At 40.1% G+C, this 17,446-nt stretch overlaps 1 protein-coding gene across 1 annotated transcript in view; it reads left to right on the top strand.

The window, feature by feature from the left end:
• Positions 1 to 222: 222 nt before the first annotated feature.
• Positions 223 to 17,446, top strand: part of LOC106094212 (1-acyl-sn-glycerol-3-phosphate acyltransferase alpha) — a 67,700-nt gene continuing 50,476 nt past the window's right edge. Inside the window, exon 1 of the mRNA XM_059366056.1 lies at positions 223 to 1,400. The gene's annotated coding sequence lies outside the window, so the exon portion shown is untranslated. The remainder of the gene's footprint in view (positions 1,401 to 17,446) is intronic.

Genomic DNA, 17,446 nt, shown 5'->3' on the forward strand with positions numbered 1-17,446 from the left:
TACATAGCGATATGTATGTTGAAAATGTGACTGCCTCTGTTCTTATGGCAAGGCTCTCAGCTGATGATAGAGAGCTTATAAAACATTTTGCAAAATGAGAAAATTCACCGCAATATTACACACAGTACTCTCGCACACTGTCATCGTTGCTGGCTCATTCGTTTGCTCGCTCGCTCACTCGCTCTTTGATGCGAGTTTAATTGAATTCAATTCAGTTTTTTTTTAGTTTCTTACTGACATTTGGTCCAAACACTCCGCGACGAAACATTTCTGTCTGACCGGTGCGATTCGACAACAATGTTAGATTTGTGATATTGTTATTATTTATTTATTTACTTAGTACATCTATCGCTGTTTTTTTGGAACGGTATGTTTGTTTGTTGCTGGTGATACATTTTCGTGCGGAAACCACCATGACGGTGGTCGTACAGCGGCGACAACAACAACAACAGCAGCAACACAGACGACATCAGACTTTTTGAAGCGAATCGGAAAAAAAAATCCCCTAGTCAGAGGGGGGAAATTTAATTTTGTTAGACCCAAGAGAGAGCACGCAATGAAAAATGTGAAAAAAGTTTATACATGCTATCTTCCTGAATTAAAAATCACTGAAATTAAGAAACCACAAAGTGAATAACCAGAAAAAAAAATTGCCAACCAACACCAGCCAGTTTTATACGACGAAACATAGACGACTCGACTCCTTCAATCGATATGTGAAATTCCAAAAGCAAAAGGTGTTTTCCCCAAAACGAAAAAGACGAAGAAGCTAACGGTCTGTCGCAGAAAACCCTTAAATAAAAACCCTCATTAATTTTTTTAAAACACAGAATTTTTAAGAGAACTAACACAAATCTACAATTTTTTATTAATTAAAAAAGAAAAACCACAAACGAAAAGCCCCACAATTTAAAAGAAAAGAAACTCGCCCAGAAAAAAAACAGCAGCAACAAAAACAACAAATTTTCTAACTTTTTATACCATTCTACATTCATACTATGTATGTACACACATACATACTCTTATGTACATGCAAAGGAAAAAATCAAAATTTATATCAACTAAGCAAGCACAACCACCAACCACAGCCACATAAAGAAGACGACGAAGGCAAGCGCAGCAATTTTGAAGTTACATAAAAATAAAGGAGCGAACAACAATAACAGCAACACCAAGAACAACAAGCACAACAGCAACAACAACAACACCAAGAAACAACTACGAAGAAACAAGCGAACAAAAGTCGTGAAGCACATTTCCTTCCTTGGTCCTTTCTTTGTGCTGGAATCCTTATTTTTAAACCAAGAACCCATTCATCATCCATCGTCGTTCCACCATCACCATCATTATTGTAACAAGGAGAAAAAGGTTATTTCATCATCAAATAAGTAATTTTTAACGTAAGTACCTTGTTTTGCTGACTCAGGAGATGATGATTAAAAGTGCATTTCTTTACTTTAGCTTTTGAGTGACATTTTTCCCCCCTCATCTTTCTGTTTCTTCCCCACCTCCCTTTATGCTTTTTCTTTCAGTCAGCTTCTTCAGCTGTATGTAATCCTTTTGCCTCCTTTAACTCCCCCATTCGCATATTGTTTTTGTCACCAGCTTTGTTTTGTCCTTATTTTTGTATGTCCTCTCTCATTCTCAATTGTTTTTGTCAACAATCATGCTCTCCCAATCAGTGTACTTCAGCCGCCATGCGTTCGTTCATTTGGATTAGTACAGTGTGGCAAAAAAGTATAAACATAGAAAACAAAACAACAAAAACCGTTATGTCGATAAATGATTGACTGCAAAAAAATTAACAAAACTTTGGTGCCCATATTCACAAATCTTATTGCCGCTTTAATTTAGGTTTATTTGACAGTTCTTAAAAGAAATTCTGTCAAATAAACCTACTTTAAAGCTGCAATAATTTCTGTGAGTAGGAGCATAGGTTTTTAAGGAGAATTTCAAACAAAAACAAGAAGCAAAATCGGGAGATCGGTTTTTATGGGAGCTGTATCAAGCTATTGATCGATTCAGATCATATTAGACACGTATGTTGAAGGTCATGAGAGAAGCCGTTTTACAAAATTTCTGCCAAATCAGATGAGAATTGGGCCCTCTAGAGGCTCAAGAAGTCAAGATCTCAGATCGGTCAGGGTTATGTACCAGCTATATCAGGTTATGTACCGAATTGCGCCATACTTAGCAAAGTTATTGGAAATCATAATAAAATACCTCATGCAAAATTTCAGCCAATTCGGATAAGAATTGCGCCATCTAGAGGCCCATTTACAATCCCAACCGACCTACACTAATAAAAAGTATTTGTGCAAAATTTCAAGCGCCACCCGATTTCGCTTTAGCACCAAAATTTGGATTACGCATTTATTACCCCATTTTGCTTAAATTTAGCGCAGTCAGATGTGTTAGGCTCCACGACGTCCGTGCTAAGTATAGTCCAGATTGGTCTTTACTGTGATATTTTGCACACTGAGCTGTATAAAGCCCCTCGATAACTGTGCCGAGTGTGGTCGAGATAGGACCATATTTGGTTGTACGCCACATATTGCCTATTTCCGGGTTGAAGGTCTTAAGCCCATTAATGGCTTATTATTTATCAAATTTACTCACTTGTGTTAGGCACCTCTGAAATTTGGCACAATCAGAATGTTTTATGCCTCTTGACTTTTACCCCGAGTATGGTCTAGATTGGACCATATTTCGATATATCGGAAAACTGCACTTTTTAAGGCGCACTTCAGATTTTTTAATTTTTTACGCACCTCTAATTTTTACCCCAGGAATACGAATCTGAAGTCCGTTTTAGGGGCAGAGGCATATTCGTAATCTACTCGACAATACCTTTCATTTGATACCCTAGGTTGGATCACTTCTCCACCAAGAAGGGGGCAGGTTTTGGGCCCTAGCGGGGGCTCAGGAGCTTTTGCCCCAAGAACTGTCTTCGGATTCGTTTTCCTGGGATCAACTCACACACCAAATTTTAGCGAAATCGGAGGTGCGCCCTGTAAAGTGCAGTTTTGCCGATATATTTGCCATTTATGCAGATCTCTCGATTTATGGTCCTAAATCCATATAAGACCCAGTTCTTGCCCAATATCGATGAAGTTTGGAAAAGTGAATGGTATTACTCCTCATATCCATCCATGACGGCCTCCAAATTCTTGTCAAAAAATCTAAATGTCAGAATTGAACTCTACACCTTATTATTTGGATAAACGGCTGCTTTGAGGGTTTTTGGAGTGCCCTCAGACTCCAATTCCTGAAATTAGATAGCAAGGTTCATGCTCTACTCTTAAATATCTTTTGTTTGAGCCCCATGTTCTACTTTCAAATACATTTGATTTGAGCACCCTATAGCCATGATCGGTAAATATGTCCTGTTTGGGGGTAGGACGATCCCCAGATTCTCGGTCCTAAAAGTTGTTATCAAATTCGGGTTCTGCTTCCAAATACCTTTCATTTGAGCCCCATATTGCCATGGTCAATAAATATGCCCTGTTTTGGGCGGTAGAGCGGGACCCCAGACTCTCTCAGTCACAAAAACGAATACCAAATTCGTGTTCTACTTCCAAATACCTTTTATTTGAACCCCATATTGCCGTGGTCGGTAAATATGTGTTATTTGGGGGATAGGGCGGTCCCCCATTCTCTCGGTTCCAAAAGTGGATATAAGATTCATGTTGTACTCGCAATTACTTTTCATTTGAGCCCCATATTGCCAGAGGTGGTAAATAGGTTCTGTTAGGGCAGTAGGTCGGTCCCCCAGACTCTCTCAGTCACAAAAGTGAATACCAAATTCGTGTTCTGCTTCCATATACCTTTCATTTGAGCCCCATATAGCCATGGTCGGTAAATATGTCCTGTTTGGGGAGTAGAGTGGTCCTCCAAACTCAGTCCCAAATATCTTTCATTTGAGTCCCATTTTGCCATGGTCGGTTAATATGTCCTGGTTTAGGACGTAAGGTGGGTCCCCATACTCTCAGTGGCAAAAGTGAATACCAAATTCGTGTTCAACTTCCAAATACCTTTCATATGAGCCCCTTATTGCTGTGGTCGGTAAAAATGTTCGGTTTGGGGGATAGGGCGATCTCTCAGACTCTCGGTTTGAAAAGTGAATATTAGATTCGTTATGTACTCTCAAATACTTTTCATTTGAGCCCCATATTACTGGTTGGTCCATATATCCGTTTGGGGGGTTTTGGGCGGGCCCGCCTCCAACAGACGCCCGACTCGAAATTAGCATATATGATTCATGTTTTTGTGTAACAGTAAGGATCCGAACAAAAAAATTGATTAAATCACCCTACTCAACTCAGAGATCTCATGTTTATGAAAATTAATGCAAGGGGTGAGTTTGTCCACGCCTCCAGATATCGAAAAATGTAGTACTCCTGTTTACCCATTTTAAAACCTGTTTATTTTCCTCAATATCCACATTAAATCCCGACCACATATGTCCATAAAGAGATATACTAGATCCCATATAAACCAATAACCAGAATTGACCTCTAGAGCTGCTAAAAGCCTCGATTATTGGGTTTATACTTCCCTACATCAACACCAATTCTTGCTCAGAGTAGCCCAAAAATACATATAGCCCCCTTATAAACCGATCCGCTGATTTGATTTCTTGAGCCAGTGAAAGCCTAAATTTATAGCAGATTTGTTGATATTTGGTAAGTGAAGCACGTTTAAGCTCTCCAACATCCATATTAAATCCTCCTTAAAAAGGTCCATAAATAGATATATCACCCATATATGCCGATCCCCCGACTTGACTTCTTGAGTCTATAAAAGTCGCCTATAGAAACCTTAATTTTTACTTGCTTGAGCAGCACAACACAAAATCCTAGCCAGATAGGACAATAAAATGATATAGCCCCCAATATAAACCAATCCGGGGATTTGAGTTCTAGTGTCCCTAGGGGTGCAATTTTTTTTAGTTTTAGTAGAAATTCGGTACATGGAGAACACTCATGTCCTCTTAGCACCTCTTGAAATGTCAGTGAGATAAATCTGTCAATAGATATGACACCACAAAAATCCATTCCCCTATTTGACTTCATGAGGCCACAGCCAGTGTTAATCATTACCCGATTTAATTTATTCAGACTAATCGATTATATGAAAGAGAAAGTGTTACGCTTCGCTTGTTTGTCTGTTCCGTATGGATTAAAAAAAAACTAAATCGGTTTCCATGATATTTTCGCGGAATGTAGGGTTGCCACATTTACTTGTGGAGGTGGCGATCCGTATCAAGCTCCTGTTGGTGAGCAAGCTCGTTCCAGTCCAAAGGATCAATCGTCGCGGGAACATGTTGTTCATTGATTATTTATTCGCCAATAACTCGCCCTGACATATCGAGCATCGTAGGCACTGAGTATTTATTCATGAGCCGGTGCCGCCCGGCTTCTCACTGAGACTCTTCGCTCGATATCGCTGATTGTCCGCGACTGCAGTTACAACTACTCCGTTTTCCACTATCCGCAACCTGTTGACGTAGCCGGTAGCTCGCAACTAAGCTTCTGGTGACAGCTATGAGCACCACACAGAACGGACCTCAAAATTTCATCCTGAGTGGTGCTCACAGCTATCCCGAGCCAGGCTGCATAACTGTAATACGCTTTAGTGCAAAATCTCGCTTAAGTGAAACTCGATGGAAATAACCATTCCTTTATATGCGGTGTTATTCAATGGCATTAAATTCGCATCAGTGAAAAATCGCTTAGATGAAAGTACCACTAAAGTGAAAAAGATTTTATACCCCAAATGTCTCTTTATATGAAACTGAAGTCGCATAAGTCAAAAAGTATGTTCTAAGACAAACTAACTAAAATTGAAAAAAATCTCATTATCAATAAACTTAGCAAAAACATATTTTAACATTTCGCTGACTTTTGAAGATTTCTACTGACCATTGCTCTTTTCAACTCAAGTTATTTTATACATAATCAGCAGGTTGATGTTAAAATTCACTTTTACGTACGCTTTTATCACTTAACTAGAAATGATTTTCACTTATCCGAACTACGCTAAACTGAAAACTACGAATAAGTGAAACCAAATTGATGCATTTTAAGCGTTTTACTTATCCGGTTTCGACTGTACTTTATTTTTTGATAACCAAAGCACATGAGTACCCCAAAAACATAAATTTGGTAATTAATTTTGGGGCTAAACAACATAGGGGAAAACCTCCTCCAAAGCCCGCCCAAAACAGTAATTTTTACCGATTGGGGCAATGTTGGTATCAAATTAAAGGTATTGGGAAAGAGAATACGAATCTAATGTAAAAATTTCGCCCCAAGGGTCTGAGCTGCAACCTCATCCATAAAAAACCTCCCAAATGGACATGTTGGCCTATCGGGACAATATGATACTCAAATGAAAGGTCTTTGGTAGTAGAATAAATGCGAATTTTCCCACGAACATTCTTTTAAGGAACATGGGGCGAACTTCTCATACATCAATGAGTGCCGTTCGATTCAAGTTTTTGAACTCGATGATAAGCGATATCCTAAGTGCTGCCAGATTTGCGGATTTTTCGGCATTTTGTCGCTTTTAAGCTTCAAAAATAGCAAAGTACGGATTTTCCGTGTTTTACTTAAAAATGCCGACTTTTTAAAAATGTTGAAAAAAGTTTTTATTTAAGGACGTTTTTTTTTGGGCAGATGAAGTTCCAAGATAGGCCATATCATGATATCAACCGACCTTCAGATTAAATTTCAGTTCACAAAAGGCGTATTTTTACCAGATACGTCTTAAATTGGGTCCAGAGATTTATAAGGGACCATTTTTATACCCTGCATCATAGGATGTGGGTATACTAATTTCATCACTCTGATTGTAACTCCTCGAAATATTCGTCTGAGACCCCATCAAGTATATATATTCTTGATCGTCATGACATTTTAAGTCGATCTAGCCATGTCCGTCCGTCTGTCTGTCGAAAGCACGCTAACTGTCGAAAGAGTAAAGCTAGCCGCTTGAAATTTTGTACAAATACTTCTTATTAGTGTAGGTCGGTTGGGATTGTAAATGGGCCATACCGGTCCATGTTTTGATATAGCTGCCATATAAACCGATCTTGGATCTTGACTTCTGGAGCCACTAGAGGGCACAATTCTTATCCGATTCAGCTGACATTTTGCAAGACGTGTTTCGTTATGACTTCCAACAACTGTGGTGAGTATGGTCTATAAAATCGGTCCATAGCCCGATATAGCTGTCATATAAACCGATCTGGGGTCTTGACTTCTTAAGCCGTTAGAGGGCGCAACTCTTATCCGATTTGTCTGTCATTTTGCACAACTTGTTTCGTTATGACTTGCTGAGTATGGTTAAAATCGGTCCATAGCCCGATGCAGCTGTCATATAAACCGATCTGGGGTCTAGATTTCTTGAGCCTCTAGAGGGCGCTATTCCTATCCGATTTAGCTGACATTTTTCATGACGTGTTTTGTTATGACAACTGTGCTAAGTATGGTTAAAATCGGTCCATAACCTGATATAGCTGTCATATAAACCGATCTGGGGTCTAGATTTCTTAAGCCGCTAGAGGGCGCTGTTCCTATCCGATTTAGCTGACATTTTTCATCACGTGTTTTGTTATGACTTCCAACAACTGTGCCAAAAATGTTTCAAGTCGGTGTATAACTTGATATAGCTGCCACATAAACCGATCTGGGATCTTGACATCTTGAGCCTCTGGAGGATGCCATTCTTATCCGATTTGGCTGAAATTTTGTACAACGGGTTTTCTCATGACCTTCAATATACGTATCAAATATGGTCTGAATCGGTACAGCTCCCCTATAAACCGATCTCCCTATTTTACTTCTTGAGCCCCTAATGGGCGCAATTCTTATTCGATTTGTCTGAAATTTCACACAATGACTTCTAATATGGTCTCCAACATTCAATTCAATTATGGTCCGAATCGTGCCAAAACTTAATATAGCTCTAATAGCATAACAATTCTTTTCTATTATCCTTTGTTTGCCTAAAAAGAGATATCGGGAAAGAACTCGACAAATGCGATCCATGGTGGAGGGTATATAAGATTGGGCCCGGCCGAACTTAGCACGCTTTTACTTGTTATATAAAGGCATAAATACAGGACTCGTGATATTTTTTTTCTTTTAAAGCCTACATATGTCCTATATATACTCCAAATCTGAAGTGATTTGGACGTATTTGAGACGTATTGTATCTGTATGTATTATATCTACCATTTAGATCAAGTTCTTGCTTGATCACATGAATGATGCTCTTTTATCTGCTTTCGCAAAAAAAAAGTAAAAAGCCGTTAAGTTTGGCCGGGCCGAACTTTGGATACTCACCACTTGGGGTGTATATGTAAACCACCTTTCATCATAGTCCGTTAAAAAATTCATAATTTATGCCCCCATAGTAACTATATCAAAATATGACCCGATTTGGACCAAATTCGGCACGGACATTGAGTGGTCTAATAAGCACAAGTCATTGTTCAATTTTGTAGAAGAAAATATTGGTCTTTTTGGTAGCTAATAGTCTAATAATAATAGACCGATCTGAACCATATACGACACGGATGTCGAAAAGCCTAACATAAGTCACTATGTCAAATTTCAGCGAAATCGGAATATAAATGCGCCTTTTATGGAGCCAAGACTTTAAAGCGAGAGATCAGTCTATATGGCAGCTATATTAAATCTGGACCGATCTAGGCCAAATTGGAGAAGGATGTCAAAGTGCCTAACACAACTCACTGTCCCAAATTTCGGCGACATCGGACAATAAATGTGCCTTTTATGGGCCCAAGACCTTAAATCAAGAGATCCGTCTATATGACAGCTATATCCAAATCTGGACCGATCTAGACCAAATTGGAGAAGGATATGAAAGAGCCTAACACAACTCACAGTCCCAAATTAAGGCTTCATCGAACAATAAATGCGCCTTTTATGGGCCCAAGACCTTAAATCGAGAGATCGGTCTATATGGCAGCTGTATCCAAATCTGGGCCAATCTGCTCCAAATTGAAGAAGAATATCGTTGGGCCTAACACAACTCACTGTCCCAAATTTCGGAGACATCGGACAATAAATGCGCCTTTTATGCGCCCAAAACTTAAATCGAGAGATCGGTCTGTATGGTAGCTATATCCGAATCTGGACCTATCGGTGCCAAATTGAAGAAGGATGTCGATAGTTCTAACACAACTCACCGTCCCAAATTTTGGCAAAATCGGACAATAAATGCGCCTTTTTTGGGTCCGAGACCTTAAATCGGGAGATCGGTCTATATGGCAGCTATATCCAAATCTGGACCGATCGAGGCCAAATTGAAGAAGGATGTTAAGTGGCCTAACTTAACTCACTTTCTCAAATTTCAGCAAAATCGGATAATAAATGTGGCTTTTATGGTCCTAAGACCCTAAATCGGCGGATCGGACTATATGGGGGCCATATCAAGATATAGTCCGAAATAGCACATCCTCGAACTTGACCTGCTTATGGACCAAAAAAGAATCTGTACAAAGTTTCAGCTCAATATCTCTGTTTTTAAAGACTGTAGCGTGATTTCAACAGGCAGAAGGACAGACGGACGAACATGCCTAGATCGTCTTAGATTTTTACGGTGATCAAGAATATATATACTTTATAGGATCGGAAATGGATATTTCGATGTGTTGTAAACGGAATGACAAAATTAATATACCCCCATCCTTCGGTGGTGGGTATAAAAATCGGAAAATTGGGTTTTATTGAACTCCTCTATATCCGTAAATATTGTCATAGTTGTAGATCACATAAGGTGTATTTTCCATTATGGTGGGTTCATACCCAACTTCAACCAAACTTAAAAACTTTTTACCTATTTGTTTTACTAAAACTATGCGTTTTATTGTTAAAACAAATGTTCCTATTTTTTGCAGTTTTTTTAATTTGAAGTGCCGAAGTGACGTTTTTTTTATGAAAAGTGTTGATTTTCTTTCAAATTAATTTGGCAGCCCTGGATCTCCTTTTTATCTGAAGTTTTAACATGGTAGCCAGACCATTTTTTCAAAGGGCAAAGTTGTGCACAAATGTCGCCAGTATTAGGAGGGGATAACCAGCGCTGACAAATTTTTTCGGGTATTCTCGACAGAATTCGAACCCAGGCGTACAACGGACATGCTAACCTCTGCACCACGGTGGAAGTAAAGTGCGATTTTGATATAAATATTGGAAACCAAGTATATTAAAGGCCGTCCCACAACCAAAAACGGCATGTGAGACGATCGGGACAATATGGTACTCAAATGATAGGTCAATGTCATATGTAATATACATGCCAGCATTTTTCCTTGATCTGTTTGTTCTAATGTAGACGTGTTTGGCTCTTATGCGATTTGTGGGTAGCCTCTCATTCTCCAGACTAAATCTGGAGACCCTACCTTTTTCATCAGCCAAAACTATCAGTACCACAAACTTTTTTGTTATTTCCATTAAAAAAATTCTTTGAGTGTATGAAATTTTACATTCATAGAATATTTCTTTGAATTTTTGTTTTACATTGAATATTTAATCGCCTTCAGTATTAAATCTTAAGCTATTTGTTTTCCGTTTTTACCATTTTGTTGCCATTGCAAAAATGTCATGAAAATGCAAATAAGAAAACGATTTTAAGCCGATCATTTTCTTTTGTAGGCTCTGAAGGAGGCAGGAGTATGCCATAAAAAGTTTATAGCAGACGAAACGCCCTTAACTTTTGTTTTCTTAATTATCTGCATACGTGCTTTAAGTACAATGTCGTACCTCCCTCCGAATTTGTTGTCAATGGACCCATTTAGGAGAAAATTTTAATCAGCCGTTTGATGAGTTTGTTCACTATGTCACCTCTTGCTCTCTCTTTCTCTGTCACACTTTCGCTCTTTGCCTCTCACAGTGTCTGTTATTCTGGTGTTGTGTTTACATTACAATAATATGCTGCATACCTATCTTTTAACAAGCCTCTCAGAATTCCATTAAAGCTTAAGGACTAAAAGCAATACACCTACACACACACACAGACACCCACATACACACGCCAGCATACACATCAACAAAGTTATTAACATGAATGGTGCATGAGAGAACGCAATATCCATTTTTGTCGTTCCATATTTAATGGTCATGCGCTTTTCGAGACAACGTGTTTAATGTTTAATGCATTATTAAAGGCTCTCTTTTGTTAGTTTTTGTTGTTGTTTTTGCATTTATTGTTGTTATTATAACCGGCAAATTGCTGGAACGAGTACATTCAACGTATTACCTTCCATACCCACCATAGGAGGGGGGTAAGGTAGGTTAGTCGTCAGACTATGTTGTGTGTCCCTATTTATAATATATGATGATGGCAAATAGAAGAAATGCAAAAAGGTCTAATAGGTAAATATTTTACTTTAAGCTCCATGCCAACAACACAACAGTGAAGGAAGGAAAAGCCTACCCACACAGGAACTGAGCAGAATGAATTCCAGCAATTTCTCATCTTCCGCTTGCCGTACCGCTAAGTGGATTCTCATCTGTTGATGTAGCGATGAGGCCAGTTTAGTGAATGTAAGAAGTAAATTACCGTTTCCGTAAACCTTTTACATGACAACAAACAAGTAAAGACCCAAATGCACGTAGAGATGAACAGTGAACTGTTAGGAAATTCAGTAGGTTCAGGGTTGTTGAAATGCCAACCATTCCTGCATGTGTTGAGCTGTATAAAGATAGATAGGTTAAGCTTTAATTTGAAAGCTAAGCCCATCAAAAGGGTGAATTCACTCGGAGGCCAGTTTGGGCGAGAAAACTCAGTGTAGGTGAAAAAGTAAAAATGTATGAGTTCTCAGTTTAGACCAAGAGGCGAGATGAGGAGATGAATTGATAAAAGAAGAACATTTGTGTCTATGATCACTTATCGAGACTAATAACTAATTGGTTCTGCTTCGTTATACTATAGACCTATGAGTCCTGGCAGTCCGACATACCCATACAGTTTCCCAACTCTGCACTAGCCATCCCCTTTACTAAGTTGAGTCGCAACAGGTTCGCCACATTTCTGCATTACTCCAAGCACTTCGACCTTACATTCACCGAGTCCAAGGTCTTGAACACCGCCATACCATCTGCATAAATCCTGAGTTTCGAGGGTTGTAAATTTCTTCCCAGGATTCTATTTGTATTTCATTTATGCCTCAAATCTCTGCCTGAAAATCTGTATACTTGTTTTGCAGTCTCACCTACAACCGATATCGAGTGCATCTGGGTAGACATCTCGTCTGATTCGACATAACCACATGCTTGTGCAGTAGAGCTGGCAAAATATGGATGGCACTATCGATATTTAGTTTTTTGACGGAATATCGATTGATATTTTTCCGATGGATACTATCGCAAAAGTTCCTTTTTTTGCAAATCTAAACAAAAATAAACAATCCGACACTATATGTATCCTTTAAGATACATTGCACCTATAGAGGGCGCAATTTTCATGCGATTAGGATTACATTTTGTAAAATGATTTCTCTCACGACTTCCAACTGACCTTCGTTTTATTTGGTCTGTGCATTGATATTGCTTGTATATAAATCGATCTTCAGATGCCCGGCCCGGCCGAACTTAGCTCGCTCTTACTTGTTATTTCTCATTTTCGTTTGAAATATAGATTATGGGAAATTAACGATAGTATCGATACTATCTATATTTATTATTAAAACTATCGAAAATATCGAATGTTGCGATTATCGATATTTTGCAAGCTCTATTGTGCAGGCCCCGCAGAATCACCGGTTCACGTCCACTTTTGTGTCTACTTTTTGCATGCCAATCAGTAGTTCTGCCCGTCTTCGCATATTTCGCAAGTAGGATTTCATCGCCTCCCCTGTAGTAGACTGAGCATAGGTTATCCGCCCTTATATGTAAAGTAGCGCAAAAATGGCACGTTTAAAGGCTGACGACAATTTCGGTTACATATTACTGTCCTGTCAACACTAGTCAGCGCACATTCAAACATTCCGTCATATACTTCGTACTTGTTGTTTTTGAATCCAATGTATTGAGAGTCATCATGCTGTTCAGATAAATCCTGAGTTTCGAGGGCGATAAACCTGTTCGCAGGATTTTACTTGCAGCTATTGTTGCGTTCGTTTTCCAACATTGTGAGAGTCGGTTATTGTCTCGTCGTCTGTGCCCTGTTCATTAGGCGGTATTGAGTGTCCTGCCACTGCACTGCCTGATGGCACAATATGAGGATATCTGCCTATTCTAGTCTTCCCAATCATAAAAAAGACGGCCTGGTCCCGTAGTACGCCATGCCTCACAGTCTAAGCCAAATTTGTCTCGGATTGATTAATGCCCACCACAAGGAGAGTTCCTTTCTCCTTCTCCTCCCTGTGAAAGACCTCCCATTTCTCCACGACCAAATCTAAGTTTTGTTGTTTAACACTTTCATCATGCGTTCCGTCGTTCCGAATTTGCCGGCCTCGCCCTTATTGACGACCGTCCCACAGTAGAAGAAAATCGAAAAAAATTAGTAAAAAATATGCCGTGTGATAACGGGTAGAGATATCTCTTTAAGGGCTGCCAAAAGGCGCCCGGACAAACTAAGGCCTTGAAATTTTGCACATGATCTCGTTAACACTTCAGCTCTATCCATTTCATAGGAATATTTCTACCCGTTCTCACTCGGCATTTTTTTTTTTACTAGCTTTTTTCGATTTTCTCCCACTTTGCGCCGCCTTTGTGAGCTGGAGAATGTCCATATGTCTCACCAAATCGAACTTTGCGCCCTAAGGAGTTAGCATACTTCCAACTAGCTTTTTGACGCAATAAATTAATTCTGCTGTCCCTTCTTTATAGCTGAATCCCCTTCACATTTCAACACATGTTCAAAAACCCGTTCGTTAACCTGATCCTCCACTAAGGACCGATGATTTGGTGGAATCCTACCAGATACACTGCTGACATAATGACTGTATACGTCAGCTCATCTCTGCTGTGCTTCCTTGTCACTGTGGCGTAAAAGAGCCGCCCCTTGAGTGCTGGCAAACTATCGATAACCGCAACATTCGATATTTTCAATATTTCTAATCATAAATATCGATAGTTTCGATACTATCGTTAATTTCCCATCACCTATATTTCAAACGAAAATGAGAAATAAAATCAGGGGATCGATTTATATTGAAGCAATATCATTGCACATACAGAATAAAATGGATGCAATCATTACAAAATTTAAGCCGAGTCGGATGAAAATTGCGCCCTCTATAGGCGCTTAATTTTATCCAATTTTGCATAAAATTAACTTTGCCGATAGTGTCGATGGAAAAATATCAATTGATATTCAGACAAAAAATTTAATATCAATAGTGCTATCAATATTTTGCCAGCTCTACGCTCCTTACCCTTTTCAGCGACCTTCTTCCCCTTCCGTGATGGCTGTGGCCTCCTTCACAAAGTCACAGTCCTCGATCAAGACTCAGGGCCGTGCGCGCTTCATTCGTTCCCTTTTCCGACTTTGTCTACCTCCGCAGGACACTGTTTGGAGTCTCCATTGCGGCAGGGCTTAGTCTTCCAAGAGTAGTTGATGTTTTACTAGTGCCATGCTCTTCGGGAGGTCTGATTCTATTTCCAGCTTCCGTAGAATATCAGCTCTATCCATTCTAGCATCCTGCAATCGATTGCGCTGCTGGTGCATACTTTACTTTAATTGGCTATGACATTTGGCTATTTGTCCCATTAGCCGAACTCAGAATAGCCTTCCAAGCGCCCGGATCTTCTACGCTCCTTTTATAATCTATGACTCCAAGTTTGATCTTTCCATCGGGCTTTGAGTCTTTCCGGTTTTCGTGTACTACCGCGTTTGCCTTCAAAAGACTTATTTGCTGGAGCTTCTTCATCCATTCTGACAACATGACCTATCCAACGCAGCCGTTGCATTTTGATACGTGTAACTATGCTATCGTCGTCATACAGCTCGTGGTTCATACGACACCTATATTCTCCATTAGCAAAAACTGGACCATACCAGAATCTTTCTCTCAAACACTCAAAGTCCTGCCTCGTCTGCTTTCACAAGTATTCAGTACTCAGAACCTTATAACAACACAGGTAGTATCAGTGGTCCATACCAGAATCTTTCTCTCAAACACTCCAAGTCCTGCCTCGTCTGCTTTCACAAGTACTCAGAACCATATAATAACACAGATAGTATCAGTGTCTTGTATAGTGTATGTTTCGTCTATCGAGAGGTGGCCTTGTTTCTAAACTGTCTACTTAATTAACTGGTCCCTACCAGAATCTTTCTCTCAAACACTCCAAGTCTGCTTTCATAAGTACTCAGTACTCAGAACCATATAACAACATAGGTAGTATCAGTGTCTTGTATAGTGTATGTTTCGTCTATCGAGGGATGGCCTTGTTTCTAAACTGTCTACTTAATTAACTGGTCCCTACCAGAATCTTTCTCTCAAACACTCCAAGTCTGCTTTCACAAGTACTCAGTACTCAGAACCATATAACAACACAGGTAGTATCAGTGTCTTGTATATGTTTCGTCTGTAGTCGTCAAAGTAGCTTATGTTTGCCAGCATTATTCTTGGCTTTTTTCCAAAACTGGTGTCATTCGTTTCGGCTACGGCGGTGCCAAGTTAGATAAAGTTGCTGACTATCTCTAAGTTTTAGTTCCCAACTTTCTCCATTTTGGTTCCCAACTTTCTCCATTTGTACGTTTTGGGCGTTTTGGGATTTGATACCATTCATTTGGTTTATCTCTAGGAAGGTGTATCTGCAAGTGTCATCCTGCAGAGTCTTATTAATTTTGCAAGGATACCAAACTCAGAAATGGATTGAATTAATCAATCCTAAGGCAGACGGTTGTACGTACCGGATTGACCCGATGAAGTCCTTCTTCGGCAAGGGCTGCCGCCTCAGTGTACAACACACTTCTACAACAACAAAAACAACATGGATTGAAATACCTTTCAACGTAAAGGAGTATCGAAGGCGGCTTTGTAGTCAACAATGGGATGGTAGGTATTGATTTGTCCTTCTTGGGTCTTTTCCAGGATTTGGCGGAGAGTGAATATCTGATCTATGGTGGATTTACCAGGTCCAAAGCTGCATTGACAGGGCCCAATTACCTCATTGACTTTAGGTTTTTATCTTTCACACAGTACACACGAGAGTATCTTGTATGCGATGGGGAGGAGACTTATTCCTCTACAGTTGACACATTCTGTCTTGTCTCCTTTCTTGCGTATGGGACATAGTATGCTGAAGCTCCAATCATCTGGTATGCGTTCTTTTAGCCAGATCGAGCAGACAAGCTGATGCATACGCCTTATTAGCATGTCGCCTCTGGTCTTAAATAGTTCAGCGGGTAACCCGTCGGCTCCTGTTGCCTTGTTGTTCTTCAGTCGGGTCACTGCTACTTGGACCTCATTCTGACTAGGAGGTAAACATTCTATACCATCATCAGGGATTGGTTCTACGGTATCTTCTTCGCCGGTGCATAATTCTCCTTAGCAAAGCCCTCGCTCACTACTGCCGTCATCCCGCTGTCCTCATCTCCTGATTCAGCTGGGATGACTGTTGTACAGGGCGCTTTGGGAGTTGACACTTTCCATTTCGTTTTATCTCCATTTTCTCTGACTTTCTCTTTCGATTATTTCAAAGGCTGCAGTTCCTTCTTCTTCTAACCAGATCGAGCAGACAAGCCGATGCACACGCCTTTTAGCGTGTCGCCTCCCGTCTTAAATATTGTAGTTCAGCGGGCAACCGTCGACTCCTGTTGCCTTGTTGTTCTTCAGTCGGGTCACAGCTACTTGGACCTCGTTTTGACTAGGAGGTAAACATTCTATACCATCATCAGGGATTGGTTCTGCGGTGTCTTCTTCGCCGGTGCATACTCCTTCTTAGCAAAACCCTCGTTCACTATTGCCGTCATCCCGCTGTCCTCATCTCCTGATTCGGCTGCGAAGACTGTTTCATTGACACAATATCCCATGAACATTCCATTAAGGAACTAGGGATAGTTCTCTCATGTCAATGAGTGCAGTCCGATTAATTTGTAAGCTCAATCCGCCCTTTTTATGCCGAGTCCGCACGGCGTGTCGCAAAGCGAAAACACTTGGTAGAGAAGTTTCAACACCGCTGGATTCCTCACAAATGTAGCCAGCATTAGTAAGGGGATAACCACCTTTGAAAATTTGTCGGATGCTCACGGCGGGCTTTGAACCCAGGCATTCGGCGTCATAGGCGGACATGCTAACCTCTGCGCAAAGGTGACTTTCATCGGAAATCGAAAACACCACCTTTACTTAAAGGCTGGTAACAAACTGCGCATCCCTCTGATTTGTTGGTAGGCGACGAGTATAACACATATATTTTATTACTGCACAGTATAGGAAAGGTTCTAGAAAACCCACTTGTAAATTCGC

This window comes from Stomoxys calcitrans, chromosome 3 (assembly GCF_963082655.1).
Source record: "Stomoxys calcitrans chromosome 3, idStoCalc2.1, whole genome shotgun sequence".
Lineage (NCBI taxonomy): Eukaryota > Metazoa > Arthropoda > Insecta > Diptera > Muscidae > Stomoxys > Stomoxys calcitrans.